At 41.0% G+C, this 24,042-nt stretch overlaps 1 protein-coding gene across 1 annotated transcript in view; it reads right to left on the bottom strand.

Annotated features, from left to right (window-relative positions):
• Nucleotides 1-1,236: 1,236 nt before the first annotated feature.
• LOC126263194 (cytoplasmic tRNA 2-thiolation protein 2-A) overlaps nucleotides 1,237-24,042 on the bottom strand; it is a 127,208-nt gene continuing 104,402 nt past the window's right edge. Inside the window, exons 9-10 of the transcript XR_007546862.1 lie at nucleotides 12,239-12,643; nucleotides 1,237-4,000 (exon numbers count right to left, since the gene is read on the bottom strand). The gene's annotated coding sequence lies outside the window, so the exon portion shown is untranslated. The remainder of the gene's footprint in view (nucleotides 4,001-12,238; nucleotides 12,644-24,042) is intronic.

The raw sequence follows: 24,042 nt of genomic DNA, 5'->3' as shown, positions 1-24,042 counted from the left end.
TAATTTTGTTTTCGCAAGATAGATGCGTAGGAGGAAGGAGAATATGCATCGCTTCTACCAAGATTTTGCGTCTAGAATTTTTCAAGATGGTCCTGGCGTGATATATGCCTTTCGTCGGGTGTTTGCCAATTCTGACTTCTCAACATATCACTAACGCTCTCTCGCCAGTCAAAGAAGCCTGTTACCATTCGTGCTGGCCTTCTTTGTATTTGCTATATATCTCCTGTTAGTCCAACCTGATAGGGGCCCCGCACATTTGCTCCATATTACTGGCCAAAATGTTTTTGTAAATCTGTGTGACTTGTGCCCTTTTCCATTCACTGGGGATAACTCCTCCTTCAAAAAGCACGCGTTGGTCAAGAAAGGGGCTAATTCGGTCGCAAATTCCGTGACAAGAATTCCGTCGGGCCCAGGAGCTTTGTTGTGTTTTAGAGATTTAAGCTGTTTTTTGACATTTTTTAAATCTAGATCTTGCTGAGATCTTTAATTCTGTGCTGTGTAATTTTATATAGAACCTAAGGTTCACGCAGCATACCACAAAAGAGTACACTGGCTAACTGGCATCAAATTTTTTGCTAACTGGCATCAAATTATTGGCCAGCTTGACTGACTATAATCAACATTGCTTCTTCCATTTGTTACCTAAAGTAGCAAAATAAATACTAAAACACAACCAGAGTATTTATCTATTAATTAAAAAGATTCTCATCAGTCACATAACTGGTTCCAAATTTGTGATAATTTTTTATAGATTGTCAGTGATGGAATAAAGCTTCGTGTCAGACATCACATCTGACACAGAGCTTTACGCCATAATTTAGTAGATGTGGAAGTCCTCAAAGACCCTTCTGTTCGTGAATTTCTAGTTAGTTGACTGAAATAAGGGGGCTTATTTAGAAAATTACAATGAAGCACATCTAAGCTGTGGTAATAACTGCTGTCTTGTAGCAGAACCATTTGACATATTCACCATTTTAAAAATATATACATGCTGCGCATAAAAAAGATACACTTGCGTTTATTTCCATTTACACTGATATTTCAGGTTCTACTGCGTCAAAATATCTTACCTTTTAGTAGTCAAACATTTCAGTTTTAGATCACAGTGTGCAGGAAATGAGCATGTTATAGGGGGTTGTTTGTGTTGTTGTCCCGGATGATAATTACACGAAATATTTGTCAGGATTTGTAAACGGTGGGTCCTCGAGGTACAGCAATATGCAAACACCCGAGAAGTAAGATTAAACAGTTTTATTAACAAAGGCTGATTATAAAAGACACATGCTACATGCATCCATCATCACTGTATCTGACAGCCTAACACCGGTTAATTACATTCATATCGAAAGGCTGCATGGTGAGCTGAGGAAAAGAGACATATTCGCACCCGAGGCCACGTTAGTTATCCCGCGCACTGCGGACAGTAGCCAGACGCTTACTCCCTGCATCACACTGTGGCCAGACGAACGTGTACTGATCAAGCAAATTGTCAGCATTCCAGACAGGTCAGCTGCCGAGCGTGTGTTACATGCCGTATGGCTGCGTGCAACCCGTAGACACTTGCATCACTCTCCCCGGAGAAAAAGAGCAACCATAGGTGGCTCAAAATGACCTCCTGGGCGTTATAAATCTATTTCGCCATTTGTGGCATCAGAAGGCATTGCAACATGTATTTCATTTGCACACACAGTAACATTCGGTACAGAGAAGTGTGCTTTCAGGATGACAATTTCGTACATGACAAATACTGTTGACAAAAGACAAATTAATAAAAGCAATAAAAACACAATACTGACAATCAAGTATGAATTAACATTACTGGATGAGTCAAAGGACTTAATTCTATTTGCTGCTTCAATGAAGTTTAACTCATAATTGGAAGAAATCAAATTTTCATGGATGTCCTTAATTAAATTATTGTCTTCACAAAAACTTGATAAGGAGTGTTTTCCATATGTTAATATGTATGAATCATTGTAATAAACAGATAACATTCTCATTAATGGCAAATGTCCAGTTGCATGAAATGTAGTTGGCAATACACTAGGCATATCAAATAGTTCACATGATAAATCACAATGTGTGGCAGTCAAGATTAATCCACTAGTATTCAGTTTGAATGTAAGGGGTAATTTTTACATTTAAATGTGAAATCAAGAGTGGAGTTAAATGAGAAAATTATACCTTCAGAACACTGTTTAAGAAATGGGTGATAAACTTGCGTTAAAATTCAAGGGCAATCATCTCTTGGGGGATGACTCATAAACAATTCTTTCTTACATCTGTACATTCTACTATCTAAGAATACTGTCGAGTCAGGGCAAATTAACTTATGACTACATTTACACATATGCAAATCATTTTCATTTAGGGACACAAAATATCTTCGATCCTTGCTGATCAGTAGATAATCATTCAGTATGTATTTTACATGAATACTTGCCTGTCTCCATTTCACAGGGTAAATATAAATCTTATACATTTCAGAATTATGCTTTGATCTAGCAATGGGTATAGAAACAATAACAGTTAATTCATCTTCAATCATTAAAGAGTGTGTGGTGTTAACTTATAGTAATCACATAAATTGTAAGAGTTGACAGGGTAAATCATAGTATAGGTTTGATCTAGCTTTCACTCAATTGATAGTAGAATCTGTAAAAATTGTTCTGGATGTAGTAGTACGCTGCTCAAATGATCATTTGAACTACTTTCTAAGGCTGTTCTAACATTAAGGGCATCAATTCTAGCATTTGATAAACTATCAGTAATCCTTAACAAAAAAAGTTTTTAAATCTAAGTGTGCACTCACAGAATTTAATCTTTGGACTAGTTCTTGGATATTTGTGTTCGTTTCATTACGAATTACATGGAAATGTGAGATAAATTGCTTTAAATCTGTTCAATGAAAACTGTGTGGTTAGTAATGGTTCTTTGCATATTCTTTAATACGATAATTTCATTAGAGAGGTTAGTTGAATCTGTACTGGACTGTTGTTCAAGAGCTAATATTTTGCCTTTAACTTTCAGTAGATCTTTTGACTAGTTAAAGTACCAAATACAGTATCAAGGATACGCCCTCCAAAATCAAACAAGGCACGTTTACGCCTAATTAAAGTTTTGTGTGACAAAAGCTTTAAAAAACAGTAAATCTCTTGTTCACAATTAGCAAATGTAGACTCTACATGCATTTTGTCTGTGATCCAGTTATTATACCAAGATGTGCCCGTTTCCAAAATTGTATCATTACTCTTAACAGAACGAATTAGATCAATTTGACATCTTGGGTTGTCGGCTGTTCTGCCAGATATCAGCGTCGTACTTGCACAATATTTCGGTATCGTAACTCGTTGAAGGTAACGAGTTATGCTACCGAAATATCATGCAAGTACGACGCTGATATCCGGCAGAACACCCGACAACCCAAGATGTCATTAGATCGCCAGGAAAGCCTGAAGAATTAGATCAATTTGCTTCTTTACAGAATTGAACTGCTCCTGCTGGATTTCACTCAGATTGTACTTGAGGTCAAGTTTTGCATTACTCATTGAAACTACTATGTCTGATCATGGTTCAAACAAAACATCTGTTCTCTGTGGTACTGTTACTACAGCATTAGTAGAATATGCTATCATAGCAAACATTAGAATAAAAATGAACATGGTTAATTAGTTCTAAATACTAGAGTTAACAATGAACATAAAATAAATGAGTTTCTTTTGGTAACCTGTGGAATAAAAGGTTTAGTTTCACTTGTGCACTCATACAATAGTTTCAATACTAAATTTTCACAACACATTCACATAAGCACATGGTTGAAATAAACACACGCATTGCATTCTCACACACTACACACGTTTACGCAGATTATAGCGGTGTCTGGAACAGGATCACTCGGAACATGGCGATGCATCGGCCTTGAAGTCTGGACTGCGAGCTCACGACTCTTGCTTCCTGGGTTTGAGAACAGCAGGTCTGCCTCTCAGTTGGTCCTCGTCGTCTTGCAAAATTCTACAGGAAATCTACCCAGAATTGGCTTTACACAATTGACATGAATGACAATCGAACGAAAGGGAAGTTGGAGCTTAAGAGTGGCTGGCTCTGAGCACTATGCGACTTAACTGCTGAGGTCATCAGTTGCCTAGAACTTAGAACTAATTAAACCTAACTAACCTAAGGACATCACACACATCCAAGCCCGAGGCAGGATTCGAACCTGCGACCGTAGCGGTCACTCGGCTCCAGACTGTAGTGCCCAGAACCGCACGGCCACTCCGGCCGGCTTAAGAGTGACGGGCAACAACACCTCCAAGTTTGGATGTGGTCCTTTCCAAAACTTAAACGTTTTGCTTGACTCTTCTTTAACACCACATTGCTCAGATACATAAGATCTCCAACTCAATACTGTGGCACTGCTGCTTGGTGGTAGTGTTGTCTTGCTTGCTGAAGAAAGGATTGATGATTTCACTGTTTCACTCCCCTCCAAGCTTCCTTTAGTTTGTGTGCTAGATCCCTTATGTGTTCATTGCTGATTCTGGCAGTCGATCATGCAAAGTCCAAGGGTGAATGCATTCTTCTTCCATAAACAATCTCATATGGACTTAGGCCAGTTGAGCTGTGCATTTTGGCATTGTAACAACTTACCAAGTACGGTAAACAGACATCCCAATTGTTGTGTTTGCTGCTCATGTAATGGCTAACCATTTTAATAATTGTTCTGTGGACTCGCTCGACTCTTCCATTTCCTTCAGGGTGTGCTGGTGTAGTCCTTAACTGAGTTATTTGTGTGAGCTTTAAGTCTTTTTAAGCAGTTCACTCATAAAATTCGTTCCTTGATCACTAATTATACTTCATGGTGATCCAAACTTAAGAATTCATTTTTTTACAAAAACTTTAGCTATAGTCTCAGCACTCTGATCAGGTATTGGTATCATGAGAAGGTATCTAGAGAAATGATCTAACACTATCAATATGTATTTGTTTCCATCTTTAGACATCTAGCCCTACTCGTTCAAATGGTTCACTTGTCTCTGACAGTTCTTGCAATGGTGCTCTACTTTTTCCTACATTATTCTGTCAGTTACAGGAATCACATTGTGAGACAAACTCGAAAATGTCAGCTTTGCGGTTCGGCCACCAAAACATTTGAGCTATTTTAATGTTTGTTTATTCTTTTACCGCAATGTCCTGATAATAAAGAATCGTGTTGTTCTCTCATGATTTGCTCTTTCATGCTTTCTGGAATAATTAGGCAGTTTCCTTTACTAGTGATTTTGTACAATAATCCATCTATTTTGACAAAACGTTGGTCATTTTTCCATAATTTGCCTTGTGAATCTTCTTCTTGAGCTGCCTTTAACTCTTTTTCTCCACTTATTGTAATACAAATGTTGACCTTTTGACTCATGGCATCAGCATTCACATGTTGTTTACCAGGTTGGAGAATAACCTCAAATTGGTACTCACTCAGTCTAATCTGGAACTTGGATCCTTCCAGCTCAATAACCATTTAAGTGCGGCATGATCTATAATAACCATGAATTCTCTTCCTGTTAAGAAACAACTGTTATGTGTTATACCAAAAACCAAAGCTCAAAGCTCCTTCTCAGTAGTAGTATAATTACATTCAGCTTTGTTTAATTGTCTGGAAGCAAATGAGATTGGATGTTCATGACGATCAACTTCTTGAAACAAGATTGCATGTATGGCAAAACTGGATGCATTGTTGAAAGAATAAAAGGTTTACTGAAATCTGGATAGGCTAACACTGGGGCTGTGGTTAGAGCAGTTTTAAATTCTTCCATTGCCTTTTTGCACTCTGTTGACCAATTAAATGTGGCTCCTTTTCACACAGTAGCTGTGTCATTGGACATGCTATATTCGCATAACCGGCTATAAATCGTCTGTAGAAATTTGACAATCCCAAGAGTGATTGTAGTTCTTTCATATTCTTTGGTTCAGGAAAATTCCTTACATCTTCAATTAATTTTAGATCAGGTCGAACACCTTCACTGGTTACAACATGACCAAGATAGTTAACTTTACTTTGTGCAAAACGACAGCTATCTATTGATAAAGACATGTTTGCACTTCTTATACGCTCAAAAACGGCTTGTAGCCTCTCAGTATGCTACCTCATGTTTTCACCAACAACTATTACATCATCAAAGTAAACAAGTGCTTGTGTTGGGAAGAGCCCTTGTAAAACTGAATCCATCAGGCGATGAAATGTAGCTAGAGCATTACGAAGTCCAGACAGCATATGAAGATACTTGTATACTCTTGTTGCTGTTACAAATGAAGTTTTTGCTTGATCATCTGGATGCACTGTTAACTGGTGATAACCACTTGTTAAATCACATACTGAAAAAATTCGACATCTGCCCAAGTAATCCAAGGTCTCCACTAAATTTGGTATGGGGTAAATGTTGAGTATGGTCACAGCATTCAAAGATTGGTAATCAAAAACGGAACTGTGGTTCTCCAGAAACTGATTTCAGTTCTTTACAATTACAACAGGTGAACGGCATGGTGGGTCTGAAGGATCTCTTGGTTTTATAATTCCGGGTTCTAATTGTTCTTTAACCATGTCTTCTACCAACTCTCTTTGACTGAATGGTATTCGGTAAGGTTTCTGTGTGATTGGGGCTGCGTTCCCTGTATGAATACGATGCTGAACTAAATGGGTGACAGGTAAATTTGAACGTTCTCGGAATACTCCAACAAAACAGGCGCTAAAATATTCTGTTCATAAGCTGTTAAATGTTCTATCTTCTTCCAAATCTTGCGCTTCAGTTCATTATTAACTTCGTTTGCTACATTGCAATTTTGCGGTACTGTTACAAAAATCTGTGTTTATAACTGCAGTATTTGTTACCTCATCTGGAATCTGTACAACGTCACTTTTACTTACGTTCGACACATCAGCAACTTTCGTTCCTCGTGGCAAAACATCATCCTCATTGCTCATATTGGTTATTGTAACCGGGACTTTTGCGACATTCTGTCTACCTTTGTAGCAACACCTACACTTCTAGCAACATAACAATCCACTGTATCCAGTAACTCACTTTTCTCAGATCGCTCAAGTAATAACAAAGTTCCTTCCTTGCATCGGGGTGACTTGACTTCAACGTAGATTGTCTTTCCTGCTCCCTTGGGAATTTGCTGAGGCTGATCAATTTGAACATCTACTTGGACGGTTTGAACTGATGCATCGTTTGGGCTGTCCATTCCCACGACGTCAGTATTGCTGCTCCTTTGAGTACTATCTGAAGAACGATTTCCTAGGTTGTTGTTGCTACGGTCTAGTCTGATCTTTCTTTCTGCGACAAATATCTCCGCCTCGTTAGCGGACAAGAAATCAAATCCAAGTACACCGTCATAACGCGTTTCGTTATTTGAAACCACTTGCACCCTTGCTTTTAATAGCGGCAGTTTCAGTTTATCCCGTTTATCCATGCCACACCACATTAATGAGATCTCCTGTGTCAATGAGTAGTTTGAAGTTTCTCCCACGATATACAGCACCTATCACGAAATCATTTTCGGTCTGATTTTCGCTGGAACTAACAGGAATCACTGTCTCTGGCAAAGGGCGGACGGTGTGGGGGCCCGTACGTCCCCGTACTCATTTAAAGGTCTGGCAGCTTTTCTGTTGTTCGCATTACCTTTCTTCTTATTGCGACAATCTCTTGAAACATGATCCTGCATCCCGCAATGATAGCAGATTCGATTCTCTTTACAATCCTTACGCTTGTGACCCAGCTTCTTTATTTTCACCTTCATCTTGGTCTTGCTCAAGAATTAATTCTACTTCAACTTCTCCATAGTTACGTAGTTTTCCTCCGTTCAACCCTTGCGCTTTTAATAGCGGCAGTTTCAGTTTATCCCGTTTATCCATGCCACACCACATTAATGAGATCTCCTGTGTCAATGAGTAGTTTGAAGTTTCTCCCACGATATACAGCACCTATCACGAAATCATTTTCGGTCTGATTTTCGCTGGAACTAACAGGAATCACTGTCTCTGGCAAAGGGCGGACGGTGTGGGGGCCCGTACGTCCCCGTACTCATTTAAAGGTCTGGCAGCTTTTCTGTTGTTCGCATTACCTTTCTTCTTATTGCGACAATCTCTTGAAACATGATCCTGCATCCCGCAATGATAGCAGATTCGATTCTCTTTACAATCCTTACGCTTGTGACCCAGCTTCTTGTATATGTAGCATTGTACTGTTGTGTTGAAAACTCTGCGTTCTTGTTTCTGCGTCTCATTCGGTCGTCTGAGTGCTTCAACGAAACCAACAGCTGATTTTACTGCTTCCTGAAACGTTTTACGTCGTGCCAATCGAACAGCTTTGCTTACTTCTTCTCCGTGCAACCCATGAATAAATGTGTCCAAGGCTCTCTGGTCGGCTTCGAACAACTGATTGCGATTTTCATTTTCTACTAACTCGTACGTTTGAGCGTTGATGATTCGAATTATGTCGGCGAACTGCTCGGTAGATTCTTCTCGTCGCATTCGCAAACTGTAACGCTGTTTTCTGCAGAATCTGATCGCGTTTTTACGTTTAAATCTCTGAACAACAATCGTTCTAAATTCATTGTAATCTTCTGTCTTCACGCAAGTAGGCTCCGCGCTAATGAAATCTTGAGCTGATCCCTGAATTCTTAATTTGGCAACCACTAGCTTATCGGAACTGTCCAGGATCCAAACAGGGCGGCACCTTCAAGTTTACGAAAAAACACTTTCACATCTTCGGGTTCCCCACTAAACACTGGTACTGTGGCAATAATGAAAAATTATTTATTGTGTTTGTACCTGTACTGCATGAAATATAATTTGACAAGTCTTTCGGAATGTTACGCTCGCTTCTTTCTGCTTTTAATTGTCAAATCTCTTCTTACAGTTCATTAATAACAGTTTGTAGATCGACAGCGTTACTCGGACTGGATTGCGACATTTCGTCTAATTTAACGCCAATGAGTTACTCAAATGTAAAATAAAAATCCATCACTGCCTTTCGTATTCTAGCCAAACTGGAGTAGACCAACCTTAATTCCAGCGTTGGATGTCCCCACGTCGTCGAAAGATGTTCATGCTGCTCGAATTTCACGTTGTGCTGCACCTCTAAAGAACCGTAGATTTTCCATAACTATCCCACTTCTGACATCACGTCTATAAGGGGGTTCTTTGTGTTGTTACCCAGGATAATAATTACACGAAATATTTGTCAGGATTTGTAAGCGGTGGGTCCTTGAGGTACGGCAATATGCGAACACCGAGAAGTAAGTTTAAACAGTTTTATTAACAAAGGCTGATTATAAAACACACACACTACGTGCACCCATCATCACTGTGTCTGATATCCTAACACCGGCTAATTACGGTCATATCGAAAGTCTCCGTGGTGAGCTAAGAAAGAGAGACATATTCGCGCCTTAGGCCACGCTAGTTATGCCGCACGCTGCGGACGGCGGCCAGTCACTCTGCGTCACAATGCCGGCCGGACAGACGTGTACTGTGACAAAGCAAATTGTCATCATTCCAGATAGGCCAGCTGGCAAGCGCGTGTTATGTACCGTACGGCTGCATGCAACCCGTAGACCCTTAGGATGTTTTCGAAAAAAATAAATTATCACTTGTAAGTGATATATTGTAATTAAGCCTAAAGATCACACATTGGATGATTTCGCATGGAAGATGAGATTTAAACGTGTCCTGATAGGTAAATTGCCATGATACTGACAAAATGATGAAGCAAGAATCTAGTTCTGTTTCTTTGTAAATTTGCTACCATGAGTTGTTTCTTTTCGTTTGTTAACTGTACAGTCCACAGCCCGTGGTCGTGCGGTAGCGTTCTCACTTCCCGCGCCCGGGTTCGATTCCCGGCGGGATCAGGGATTTTCTCTGCCTCGTGTGATGTCCTTAGGTTAGTTGGGTTTAAGTAGTTCTAAGTTCTAGGGGACTGAAGACCAAAGATGTTAAGTCCCATAGTGCTCAGAGCCATTTGAACCATTTTTTGTTAACTGTACAATTTTATTTTATAGATTAATATACACTACTGAACATTAGAATTGCTACAAGAAGAAATGAAGATGATAAACGGGTATTCATTGGACAAATATACTATACTACAACTGACTTGTGATAACATTTTCACGCAATTTGTGTGCATATACCCTGAGAAATCAGTACCCAGAGCAACCACCTCTGGCCGTAATAACGGCCCTGATACGCCTGGGCATAGAATCAAACAGAGCTTGCACGGCGTGTACAGGTACAATTTCCCATGCAGCTTCAACACGATACTACAGTTCATGAAGAGTAGTGACTGGCGTATTGCTCGGTCACCATTGACCAGACGTTTTCAATTGGTGAGAGATCTGGAGAATGTGCTGGCCAGGGCAGCAGCCGAACATTTTCTGTATCCAGAAATGCCTGTACAGGACCTTCAACACGCGGTCGTGCATTATCCTGCTGAAATGTAGGATTTCGCAGGGATCGAGTGAAGGGTAGAGCCACGGGTCGTAACACATCTGAAATGTAACGTCCACTGTTCAAAGTGCCGTCAATGCGAACAAGAGGTGACCGAGACATGTAACCAATGGCACCCCATACCATCACGCCAGGTGATACGCCAGTATGGCAATGACGAATACACGCTTCCAATGTGCTTTCACCGCGATGTCGCCAAACACGGATGCGACCATCATGATGCTGTAAACATAACCTGGATTCAACCTAAAAAATGACGTTTTTCCATTGGGGCACCCAGGTTCGTCATTGAGTACACCATCGCAGGCGCTCCTGTCTGTGATGCAGCGTCAAGGGTAACCGCAGCCATGGTCTCCGAGCTGATAGTCCATGCTGCTGCAAACGTCGTCGAACTGTTCGTGCAAATGGTTGACGTCTTGAAAACGTCCCCATCTTTTGACTCAGGGATCGAGATGTGGCTGCACGATACGTTACAGCCATGCGGGTAAGATGTTTGTCATCTCGACTGCTAGTGATACGAGGCCGTTGGGATCCAGCACGGCGTTCCGTATTACCCTCCTGAACCCACCGATTCCATATTCTGCTAACAGTCATTGCATCTCGACCAACGCGAGCAGCAATGTCGCGATACGATAAACCGCAATCGCGATAGGCTACAATCCGACCTTTATCAAAGTCGGAAACGTGATGGTACGCGTTTCTCCTCCTTACACGAGGCATCACAACAACGTTTCACCACACAACGCCGGTCAGCTACTGTTTGTGTACGAGAAATCGGTTGCAAACTTTCCTCATGTCAGCACGATGTAGGTGTCGCCACCGGCGCCAGCCTTGTGTGAAGGCTCTGAAAAGCTAATCATTTGCGTATCACAGCATCTTCTTCCTGTCGGTTAAATTTCGCGTCGGTAGCACGTGATCTTCGTGATGTAGCAATTTTAATGGCGAGTGGTGTAGCAATTGTAGTGTATCGTATTTATATCCATCGGCAAGAAAAAAGTTAAGTAGGCAGTTTTTGCAGGGCCTGCAACGTGGCACGCAAGGAGAATGCCAGTCGCTTGCTACTGTAGGAACGATGCGCGGAAGCAACAATCTTTTGTAATAATACATTGTTAAGACTTCATATTCAAATGTTACCATCCTATGTACTCTCAGAAACGGTCAATCTGCCTGCAGATCTCAAACGAGACCGAACGCTGGCAATTTTATCATCAGAATGTCCCTTACCCCAGCTGAAAATAACCTCCGAGACAAAGCTACTTCCCGTAGACGTCACTGATACCAAGTTTAACAGTTCGTAAAAACACAAGGAAACGGGAAAGGTAAGGCTGTTCTTTGCAATATCGTACAATTTCCACAAAAATACTCCTTAAAACAAGTACTTCTGCCTCTGAAAATATTACTTGCCACTGTCTCGAACATAAAATTAATTTGGTTTGATTCATCGATCACAAAGATGATGGGTCGCCAATAAAATACTTTATGCCCAATAAGTAAAGTAAAGTAACATAGAAAAACTGTCTACTTTCCAATTTAAGTAGACAGCCGCAGCTTATGAAAACAAATTAACAACTACGGAAGAAAATATACCAAACGCTTCTTCCTATAAAAATTGTAGTGTAATCTCAAATAGCTTGACTTTAAGAACTCAATTCCAAAATTAAGAAATACATATACATGAACAAGCAACTTTTGTCCATATAGCACCTCACGAACCATAATCTTACGCTATAATGAACTCACCTGCTGTCTTCTGTTTTTAGAGAGAAAAGATGTTATCTTTGAAGCTCGTTTCATGGTAAGCAGATGACAGAAATGAAACAGTCGACATCAGTATAAGGAAATGTTCATATAAGCTATTCAGCCCGAGATGAGACACTGACAATAAGGAAGGCACGGCAGGCAGCAAGCACGGTGCGGGCTTAGCGCAGCGCTCGCCACTGGTCGAGGCCACGGAAGTCAAGAAATCCCAGCGGGCAGTTCCCAGATAAGCCGGGCAGGATAGTCGTGCTGTGGACGGCTGGGCTGTTCTGGCTGGGGGTTAGAATCCCCCCATGGGCGTCGATGTGGGTGTTGTTCTGGGATTCAACTTTGATTAATACAGTTGTATAGGTAAGTCACAAGCAGTACGTGGACACAAAATTTGACCTGAAATAGAACATAGACATGATCAAAAATATAGAGATTAGAGAAAAGCAGATAAGAGAACAAAGTGATACACTCTAGATCTGGCTAAAATGGGGTACCACTTAAGAGGTCAAATTTTAATTTTAAATAAAAAAAATTCTCAGCGCATACAGCAGGGCGAAAATATAACATGATGAAATTCTAGTTACTCCAAGACTTACGAACTTTTTTCATTTAGGTAAAGCAGAGTAAAGGGGGGGGGGGGTGACCGCCCCCCCCCCCCCTTTAATCCGCCAGTGCGCACAAGTCAGGCATTTTGAACAATCTGTGATGAAATAATAGAGATGCTTTCTGAACAAATAAAAGTAATTATCATAAGTGATATCAAGCAGGCCAAATATTTCTCTATACTAGTAGACTAAGAACGCACCAATAAAAGATAAAGGAAACGCAAACTTCATGTTGATCGAGAAGCGGATACTGAAAAAGTTGTTCTGACAGGTACGGAGAAATTGTAAATCGAAATATTTTCCCCCGTACTGGACAACTTGTGCGCTGAATTAGTAAGGAGAAAGGGAAGTTATAATCCGCTGTTAAGAGTCCTTCATAGTTTTCAGTAAACTTAAGAATAGTTCACCAGATGTTATTTCTGAACGCAGAGCAAAATTCCAAGTGTAATACGAAACTGATTTAAAATCTTCCAGCCCAAGTGAATGTGTACATTTCACAGCACTTTTGGAATCTTGTGAGATTAGTGACGCACCATTCGAAATGGATTAATTTCTGCGGAAGGAACGGTTACAGTCCGTATTTCCGAATATTGACATTGTTCTTAGAATGTTTCTATGTACGACACTTACAAATTGTTCAGCAGAATGCCCGTTTTTTGCTCTTAAAAGGCTGAAATCATACCTACGTCCTACCTTGTCTGAGGAGAGACTGAACACCTAGTCCGTTCTTCACATCGATACTGACCTTCTAACTGGTGGACGTCTCAACTATGAAGAAAAGGTTACTGAGTTTGCTGCCATCGAAGCCAGACGTAAGCTTTGCTGACTGGTCAGTTTTGCTTGTTTCTTCATAATAGTTTTAAAAATTTCAGGTTGTAATGAGATTTTTTTTATCGTACACAGCAACCAATATATCAAACAAGAACTATGAAATTTTACTTTTCAGAATGTGATACAAATATTAGAAAGATGACAGATAACCTCCAGATGTCAAATATCACTTTTAGTCTCACTTGACATGGGACTGCGTCTATTAGAGTATCAGATACTTTAATAGAGCTCGAGTCCGGGCTCTACAAGTACTCGAAACTGAATTTTTGTAGCTCGAAAGTGATTCATGAACGGGTCTTAGTTTACACGCACCATGTCCACTAAAAGTTAGTTTGATGCTGCTAAACTATTCCTACATAAAATCCACTTCCAAATGCAACGTTTGTGTTTTCTCTTCTTATTAGATTCTTGGCTCAGTTCTAATCCCATAACCTGAATGATAACACCTGTGTGCATTTGAATACTCTCAGCCGACATGCTGAAAAGAGTGCTACAAGAATTTTGGCTGGAGTATGTGGAAACAGTAGCACACAGCGCCATCGCCGTATTAGCCGTCATGCTACTTGCTGTGGCGTCACTTTTGTTGTGTGTGGGAACCCGGCTTTCTGAATGACTTATTAACAGATTGTCAGCAGGGATTCAGAAAATATTGTTCTTTTGAAACCCAACTAGTTCTCACATGAACTAATGAGTGTTATCGAAAGGGAATCTCAGATAGATTCCATATTCCTAGATTTGTCACTCTTCCTCATAAGTAGCTCCTGTCAAATTGTATGTCCTGAGTGTCGTCTCAGTTGTGCGACTGCATTTGTGATTTCTTGTCTGGAAATCCCTTCCCAATGACTGCTTCCCTTTCAAGTCTTTCGACCCTTATAATTGCAATCTGGTTTCTGTATAATAGTCCAGTAACAGCATCACAAAAAAGTCCTTTGCTTGCAAAAAATGAGGCAGATGATTTTATTTCTTTATCTTGTATATATAATTGAGAGTATGCTGAATCCAAGTTTTCGACCTCCAAAACCCTCAAAACAACTTTTTATGGCAAAAAAACAAAAGAAATGTTGGCACTTTTTTCAGGTTTTCGCCTATTATTCGGAAACTGTAGATACGTCTGAAAATGTTACTCTTACCAAATTGAAAGAGCATTAAATTTTGCGTCGAATGGCCTTCTTCAATATCAAAATCGGTGCAGCCGTTTGGCCGGAATCAGTTGCGAAAGTTCGTTCGTTTTTATCAGTTTAGCTAAAAAGTCAGCTCCAAGCAAGGCTACTCCAAATGAAAAATGTCAAGTTACCAAACGTGTAGAGCATGACATTTCACGTTACGAAGCATCTAGTCTTTCAGTTTTGGGTACTATTGAGTGTTCATATACTTGAAAGCCAAAGTAGTTTTTTTTTTAAGTCAATGTATTCAATGAAATTAAATTTCCAATAAGATGACATAAATATGCCCCACCTTCGTGTGTGCCATCTCCTCCATTCGTTTGTCATTGTTTCCATTGTTAACCGTACTCAGTCTTCCTGTGTTGTGCGAGGAATGCATACAAAACTCTAATTTCCTTGTTTGAGCTTCTTTCGTTTTGCACAAAGCGCATTTAAAATGGGTGCTTCAGATCGTATGGAGGTGTGTTTTATATGTGATAGCAGTTTGGCAGATAGTGATGTGTTTAAAGTGAAACAGAAACGACTGGAAACGCTACTACAGTCCGGTAAGGATAGGAACATCGCAGCACATCGTGTGTTATTAACTGGCCTGGCTTAGTTGAAGGGCACACTGTTTGTCACAAGAAGTACAGTAACTACAAACTGATTAGATCGTGTTTGGTAAAAGGCATTGCACCGCCAACATCGAATTTCGATCATACAAGAAGGTATTGTATTTTAATAAACACCGGTTTTATTGTTAGTGCAGTTGGATTCGGATCTCCATATACTGAAGATTTCTTATTTGAGACGTCCTCAATTGCAAGACTTGAGCATCCTAACATAACCATTGAAGGATTCGTCCAGCTCATCTCTGGTAACGCCCATTTTAACATCTGCATGATTTATAGGTTGAATAACTTCCATTCCGTAGGAGAAATCAAGGCAATCACTCCCTACACAACTAGGTAGTCTGACAAGTGGATTGATCAGGAAAGAAGACGTTCAACTTCTGAATTTTTGCCTACTCAATTGATGCTTCTCGAAACGGAACAGAATCTTCTGAAAGATTTCATAGTTTAAAGACACCAGGTTCTTCATCAAATATCATTTTCGATGAAGGTACAAATGCTGCAGTCTGACAGGAGAAGTTTCTCGCAAATAAGATCAACAACAACCATTTGATTTTTATGCTCACAGGGAAATTGGGGATGGAGGTATTCAAGTGCTACAAGCAGGAGAAGGTGTGGATTCATTAATTGTGGAAACAGCTATTTTCCAAACTGCTGAGTCTGACAGTATGGCAATCGTAAGTGAAGACATTGGCGTGCCTGTCCTCCTAACGGGTCGCGGAAACAAGTACAATAACTTGTACTTCCACGATCCGGGAAGAGCGAAATCGGCAGAAGTGTGGTACTCCAGTAATTCTTTACTCCTTTCAACCATCCCTTCATAGGATGTGATATCACACCCTCTTTTTTTTGGCCAAGGAAAAGGGAATTTACTAAACCTTAGGGAGCAACAGCCACGCCCCCAAGCGCAAGCTGCTGAATTTGTTAAACCCTTAGTTCCTCAAAACGTAGGAGCACAGATAGGAAAGCAGCCAATGTTAGCACTGCATGGGAATTCCAACTACGGGACTTTGGACAGCTCAGGCACGAGTTTTTTCTAAGGTCTGCTCTGAGAAAATCTTTCAAACGTGAAAGGCTATAGTCAACATCAGATGTGACAAGGTGGCACTCATTGCGATCCTACCATCAAGTGCAGTCTTTGAGGGAAAGAAAACTTATCCATGCCACTGGGGCTGGAAGAAAAATTTATCAGACTTGTTTCCCGTGACAATGACGAAAGATTCGGCAGCACCCAAACTACTGTAGATGATTTCCTGCACATGCAAAACAGAATGCACAGCAGTATGTGGATGTCAGAAATCTGGACTGAACTGCTCCTCGATGTGCAAACACTGTTGTGGTTTACCTTGCGAGAACGGCCTAGAAATCGTGCTCGTCAAGGATGAGGAAGAGCTAGAACGTATCTTCCAGGACGAGGAATTTGGTGAAGCTGTCACAATGGATCCTGAAGATCTGAGGATGGGCAGGGCCTGCCGCAGTCTCCCAAACGACCTCGATGGAATGTAATTTGATAAAATGTTGATCTCTGATATTTAAATTTCTTTGTAATGTTGTCATACTCCTTTTTTTTGTTCAGATGTACAAATTTTTATAATACTCATACGTAAATACATATTGGCCATTACTATGTAGTCAGTTTTTATTTTAGCAACCCACACTTAGCAATTAAGGCATGGATAAATATACACAGATAGCACGTATGTACTCATAAGACAGCGGTCTTCCTACTGGACATTTCATTTCACCATGCAACTTTGGTTTCAAAGAAAGACAACAAAATGGAATTACTTTGGCTTTCAAGCGTATGAACGCTTCATAGTGCCTAAAACTGAAAAGCTAGTTTTTTTTTTTTTAGCCAAGTTGGTAAAAAGAACGAACTTTGACACCTGATTACGTCCAGACAGCTGCACCGACTGAGACATTAAAGTAGGTAATTCGACGCAATATTTAATGCTCTTTCAATTACATTTTCAGTAGAATCCATAGTTTCCGAGTTATAGGTGAAAACCTGAAAAAAGTACAAAAATTTCTTGAGTTTTTGGCAACAAAAAGTTGTCCATAGGATTTTGGAGTCGAAAACTTGGATTCAACATACTCTCATCGATACACACAAGATCAAAATAAATAAATAAATAAATAAAATCTCCTATCCAGTTTTTTGCGCAAAAAGTACCCCATTACTGTTCTATAAGTTGTAGATAACTTTTCGCTCCCTGTATTTTATCCTTGTTACCTTTAGAATTTCAAAGAGCGTATTATAAGTTGGTTGGCTGATTGGTGGTTAAGGGATTGAAGAACAAGGTTATCAGTCCCTTGATCCAGGGGTCCATTATACAGTTAAGGCACTAAAGAATACTCGTTATTCAGCGGAGTATAACCCCTAAAATGGAAAACAGAGTGGCAGAAAAGGAGACACAGTCAATGCATTAAAGCACACTCGCTGTTCAACAGGGTACTACCCCTAAGGAGGAAAATAGGGTGTGGCAGAAAAGGAGGCAAACCACATCTAAAAGCAATTAAATGGAGTAAAAGAGGAAGGAAAAAATGAACTGGTAAACAAGGTGGGGGTTGGGCGTTCCCCAGACCCAGCATAAGGCAACATGCCCCCCCCCCCCCCCCAAAAAAAAAGGTAGCTTAGAAGCTTGCATCTGAGAATTAAAACCGTTTTCACAGGGAATCATTTCAACGATCTGTCAATATTAGAAGCACAGAATTCTGAAGACCATGTTTAGCATGGAGGGCCAAAAAGAGGGGGCATTATGCCAAGATATGGTCTACTGCCTGTAAGGTTCCACAACCAGAACGTGAGGCAGCTCCTTACACAAAATAAAACTACGGGTTAGTACGGTATGACCGATTAAGAGGCAACATAGGATAGTGGATTCCTTCAGCGAGGAATGGGAGGAGGAGCCCTGTACAACAATAGTCTCCCTGACAGTGTGGAGTAGATGAATGGGAACAGTAGCCCACCACATGTTGTTCTATGTGAGTAAAGGCCTTATTTGCATCTGCAAATTGACATCTGGTATTGTCAAAGAGAATGGAGGGAGGCAGAGTGAGAAATCTCTCCTCCAGCCAAATGTTTGACCATTTCATTCCCAGGGATACCCACACGACTTCGGATCTTGAGAAAGACAACCAAGCAAGCAGTATGACTATGTTCAACAAGAATAGCAGAGACCACAGGGTGACAATAGTTAACATCAGTCAATGCCCTGGAGACTGTTCACGGAAAACCTTGTAGGTGGGGCAACCACAGTTATGAGTATTCATCTTGGGTATTAATAACCGCTCCAGCTGTATTTAGTCGTTTATTACTGGATCACTACTGGTTTCATGGCACTAAAAGTCACATCTTCAGGTGAACATATAATTAAAACATTAGAGTGGAAAAGTTAGGAATCTTTTTACCCAAAATTCATTGTCCATCAAAACAAACCACCACTAAAAGACAATATGTCATAGATTAAAAAATGCCAAATTCCAATATAGTGGATGGGTCCAAAACAAATTGTACCACAGTGATCACTTCTCCAATCTATACCGAACTGCATACAGGGGACACAGTCACAAAGTCATCCAGTAATAAAGGGCTAAATAAGCTGAAGCGTGTATTAATAGCCAATATGACTGTTCACTGAGTCACTACTTATTAAAATGTAGTCAACAGTGGCCCTTTTAATAGTTATTAACTCCACCATAAAAAATTGTATGTTTCCAGCAATGAATAGTATTCCTGACCTGTGCAGGCAGTGTAAAAGCATATCTCATTTTACCCACAATTTTTGAGCCTTCAGTGTAAAAGATGGTAGCAACCTGAAAGTGCTGAATGTTGAAAGGTCATGAGAGAGACTGGGACTTAAGTACCTTGAAATTTCTTGGTTTGTGTACCAATCCAATCGGGGGGGGGGGGGGGGGATGACCACAAGCAAACATGGGGAGTGCATTCCTGGGAGAAGAGACTGAGGTCCTAGCAGGCGACTGTGAGGTGAATTCTAACTGATAATCCCACCAGAGGATGGGTATCAGGGGTCAATGTCCTCCCTATGCAAAAAGAATGGGGCATGTTGGATGATCAGCAAAGTATCGAATATCAGTTGTATAGGACACTAACAGTTCGTATTATCAGAACTAAAGAGGGAAGATTGCCACTTCGACAAAGAGACTGTCTCAGGACTGGTTGGGAAGGCATCAGTGGCCAGTCGTGTGACATGATGATGGATGGGGGTCCAATAATTTCAAAGCTAAAGGTACTGCTGAGCCATAAACCTGGTAACCAGACAGGATGAGACCAGAGTCTTATAAATACAGCAAATTGTAGCATGATCTGCACCTCAAGAGGTATGGGGAAGGAAGCAGAGAGTGGTAAGCTTCTATATGCAGCTATCCTTAAGTGATGAGTGTGGGGCAGCCAAGTCACCTTTTTATCAAAAAAAGGGGAACTGTGCAACAATGTCTAAGGTCTGGGTATCCAAGTTGAGTTCTGGGTCATAATGGACCACGGTACAACATAAACGTGTGACCTGTACTTCTGCAGGAGAGAAATGGAATCCATGGGAAAGTGTCCAAGTGGAGGCTCTTAAGATGGCAGCTCAGAGTTGTTGTTCAGCCAAGGCTACTGCGTGGATGCTGTACCATGTGCAAAAGTCGGCGTATAGCATGGTGCTGACCAGCAATCCACCAGAGGTCATTAGCCAATTGATGGTAATGAGTAGGTGTGTGACACTCAGTGCAGAGCCCTGTGAAGTGCTGTTCTCTTGGACCCGTGGAGAGCTAAGTGAAGTACCAACTCTAACCCAGAACAAAAAGGGATAAAAATCGACAAATAAGAATCTGTAGGGAGATTCAAAAGCTCTATAACGTTGTTGTTGTAGTCTTCAGTCCTGAGACTGGTTTGATGCAGCTCTCCATGCTACTCTATCCTGTGCAAGCTTCTTCATCTCCCAGTACCTACTGCAACCTACATCCTTCTGAATCTGCTTAGTGTATTCATCTCTTGGTCTCCCTCTACGATTTTTACCCTCCACGCTGCCCTCCAATGCTAAATTTGTGATCCCTTGATGCCTCAAAACATGTCCTACCAACCGATCCCTTCTTCTAGTCAAGTTGTGCCACAAACTTCTCTTCTCCCCAATCCTATTCAATACCTCCTCATTAGTTACGTGATCTACCCACCTTATTTACGTAGCGTAAATAAAATGTGATGACACCAACCAGTGCTGTTTTCCTTACGTAAGTCAAAGAAGACTGGTGATAGTATTTTAAAAAAGCCTGTTGGATTCCTGTTTCCAACCTAAAAGGTTGTAGGTTGTGGATCACCCATCCTAGTAATCTGCAGGCTACCATCCTTTCAACCAGTTTGCAAAGCATGTTGGTGAGGCTAATTGGTCAGCAGCTATTGAGACACACTGGGTTTTTGCCTGATTTAATGATGGCCCAGCGATACCACCGTGTCACTACAAAGGAAAGACACCTTCTAGCCGAATATGGTTGAACACCCACCAATTATGAACTGAATCAGGGCCTGAAGCCATATCGTGAGATGAGGCAAGAGCCTGAAGTAGTTCCCTGTCAGTAAACGGTTCATTCTATAGTTTGGCTTGGTGGGGGCTGCAAAATAAGAGGATGTCTTCAACTTGTCATTTCTGCATTATAAAGGTAGTATAAGAAGAGGACACTGATGCTGTTTGAAAGTGGGCAGCAAGCTGTTCATTAAGAATTAATGCAATGGTACAAAGACCAACCTGAAGGACAAAACCCAAAACCGCTATTGAACTATGGTGGTCCAAAAAAGTTCAAAGCTTGGCCCACATGTGGGAGGAAGAAACATGTGTTCCAAAGGAGGAGGCATAGAACTCCAACCATTCCTTCTTACAAGGGAACCTCCCCATCGCACCACCCTCAGATTTAGTTACAAGTTGCCACAGTGGATAGGCCTTGAAAAACTGAACACAGATCAATTGAGAAAACAGGAAGAAGTTGTGTGGAACTGTGAAAAAATAAGCAAAATATACAAACTGAGTAGTCCATGGGCCACATAGGCAACATCATGGACTATGTGAGCTCAGGAGCACCGTGGTCCCATGGTAGCGTGAGCAGCTGCAGAACGAGAGGTCCTTGGTTCAAGTCTTCCCTCGAGTGAAAATTTTACTTACTTTATTTTTGCATAGTTATTATCTGTCTGTTCGTTCATTGATGTCTCTGTTTCACTGTAATAAGGTTAGTGTCTGTGTTTTGCGACCACATCGCAAAACCGTGCGATTAGTAAGACAAAAGGACGTGCCTCTCCAATGGGAACCGAAAACATTTGATCGCAAGGTCATAGGTCAACCGATTCCTCCAAAGGAAAACACATCTGATATATTCTATACGACACTGGTGATGGCATGTGCGTCACATGACAGGAATATATTGTCGACCCACCTAACTTGTACACTTGGCGAATGGGTAAAAAGATTCTTCTACCTTGCCCGATTTAGGTTTTCTTGTGGATGTGATAATCACTTCCAAAAAAGTGATGAAAACATAAGAGTTTGTCACATAAATTGAAAATAAAAAATTAAACTTTTCACTTGATGGAAGATTTGAACCAAGGACCTTTCGTTCCGCAGCTGCTCACGTTACCACGAGACCACAGCGCTCCTGCGTTTCCAGTGTCCTTGATGTTGCCTATCTTCCCACGAACTACTCAGTTTGTATATTTTGCTTATTTTTTCACAGTTCCACACAACTTCTTCCTGTTTTCTCAATTGATCTGTGTTCAGTTTTTCAAGGCCTATCCACTGTGCCAACTTATAACTAAATCTGAGGGGGTGCGATGGGGAGGTTCCCTTGTTAGTGCATTTAATTAGATAGCGAACCTTAGTTCAGAGTCACATACAAGTGATGCAGAGGTTTTGTAGAAAGGAGAATAGCAGCTCCATCAGTGCGGGTTATTGTGATGGAGAAGTCGTGCACAACTGCAATGATGCAGTGTGGCAGAGAGAGGATGAAGGTAATGGCAGAGGAATACAACTGGCAGTTGGCTCTTCGAAGCACCCACTGTGGAAGTTGGTCCATCTGGTGGCGGCAATGAAGTGATAGATTCACCAGAAAGTGGTCTCTTTCACAGGGATCATCATGTAATAACTAATGTAGCAAGGCCATGAGACTGGGGGAAGAGACTGTTAGGTCAACAGCTCAAAAGGTGCCGTAGGCGACACTGCATTGGGTAGAAGTACCATAATTGAGGAAATATGGATCATGCTTGATAAGGAGCTGGTTAGTCAGACAGACCCTACCAGATGCAGAGGTACTCCCTCACAGGGAATGATGCTTATTGAAATCCCCAAGCTGGAGAAAAGGGTCAAAGTTGTTGAATTAATGTGATCAACCCAGCACAAGTAAGTGGCCTGCCTGGTGGTAAATGAATGTTACAAATTGTGACTGCTAAGTTTGTTTTCAGTTGCACCACTATTGCTTCCAACATGGTACAAACGGAAATCCACTCATGTGTGACATATGTGTGAACCAGTGTGTAAACCCCTCCAAATGTACTCTTGGGTCGAGAATAGTTTCAACAAAATGCACAATAACCACAGAGTGTTGGAGAATGGTCATCAGTAAAGCATGTTCCTTGTAGAGCAAAGCAAATTGCAGTAGTGCTGTAATTCCAGCAGGTGACAGAAAGATACATTACTTTTCCACTGAATAATCACATTACGTGTGACCAGTTTAGGTGTGAAGAGGCCAAGAGAAACAGTTACACTCCAAGATCACTGCCTGGGGGTGGATAGTGGTAGTCCAGGTGGGAGTAGGAAGTGAACATGTTGGAGAAGTTTTTGAGGTGGCATTGTGCATGCTGCTATAGTTCCTGGAAGGCAAAAGTTTCAATGTGTAAGATGGGATCCAGAAATTTGAAAATGAACAACAGCAGACTTTTACAGATGGAGAGGAGGTATTGTAAGGAGGTTTGGGCCTGATTGACATGGTTTTGCTGAACTATGTAGATGAGAGTTAAGGACTGGCACAGTCCAAACAGATTTAGGTCATTGTGAAAGGAGGGATTGCAGCTGGAGAAGGATAATTTGATGGTAAGGCCATTTGGGGGGTTCCATGAGCCAAGCAACAATGCAGGAACAGTATGTGGGACTGGATTTTGGCTAAGGATAAGCAATTTTTTCTTTATTGATGCAGATGCAAGATGGAAAGCGTCTATGGTGGAGGATAAAAACGTGTAAAAATATTTAAATAATGTATAAATATGCACTAAATATGCACAAAATAATGGACAAAAATACACCAAAATATTTGGGAAAATCACAAAAATAGCAGAATGCATGAAGTAAGGGGAAACAAGATGAAACCTGAGGGAGAACTCCAATAGGGGAAGGGGATGACAAACTGCAATTGACGTGGGCGGATACGTATGAAGAAGAGGGACAGGAGATGTGTCTATATCAGGTGAAATTAATATGTGTGGATTTTAATAAGAGAGGAGATAGAGTGAGCGCTGGAGGGGGGTTGGTAGGATGAGGTAAAAGCTCATGTGTCACATGAGGGTACGGAAAGTAACATGCGAGAGTGACGCAAGAAGAGTGATCATT

The sequence above is a fragment of the Schistocerca nitens genome, chromosome 6 (genome assembly GCF_023898315.1).
Source record: "Schistocerca nitens isolate TAMUIC-IGC-003100 chromosome 6, iqSchNite1.1, whole genome shotgun sequence".
Taxonomy (NCBI): Eukaryota; Metazoa; Arthropoda; class Insecta; order Orthoptera; family Acrididae; genus Schistocerca; species Schistocerca nitens.
This window is presented reverse-complemented; position numbering and strand designations above follow the sequence as displayed.